Consider the following 702-nt stretch of genomic DNA (forward strand, 5'->3'; position numbering starts at 1 on the left):
TTGGGAATTAAACCAGATGAAAATGCTCATCTGTTAAAAGCAAATTAAGATTGCTGGAGTTTAATCCAAGTAGTTAAAAATGTCCAAATTAAATCTGACTGGTTTTACTGCAGATGTTTTACGGACATTATTAGAATCAGACCAGCTAACGAGGAAAGGGGATAACCTGTGGTTAATGTGGGAAGAATTTAAAGCACTGTTAGATTCTTTTATTTATTCTCCTGCTGCAGCTATCTTTAATTTTAATAGGTGGCTGATTCATAGATTTGTCCTTCTGTCTAGAGATGAATAAAGACATATGAAGACATATGAATGAAGANCTAATCTTTCATTTATTTATATTTTTTAGAAAATAATTATTGGAAGAGGACAGGAAACATACCACTCTAGAGTCAGGAAAGCATAGAATATGATGTGTGTGTGTATATATAGTGAGGAAAAAGTTCCAAAAGTTGTCCCACTTAGGAATCATGATTTTTTTTATTTATTTTTTTTTTTTTACAAATTTTTTGACCTTGCTGACCCTGGAATTGCAAATAAAAGGCTACCATACCAAATGTTAACATTCATATTGTCATATCTTCAAATATTCCGTAAAAATTCAAAAAATATCCACTGGACTTGGTTTCCAAGATTTGAAGACGTTTCGCCAAAGCTTTCCAGGAAGATTTCTTTGTAAGCATGTCTGGAAGAGACAATTGA

Source organism: Cyprinodon variegatus, unplaced genomic scaffold, assembly GCF_000732505.1.
Source record: "Cyprinodon variegatus isolate N-32 unplaced genomic scaffold, C_variegatus-1.0 Scaffold406, whole genome shotgun sequence".
Lineage (NCBI taxonomy): Eukaryota > Metazoa > Chordata > Actinopteri > Cyprinodontiformes > Cyprinodontidae > Cyprinodon > Cyprinodon variegatus.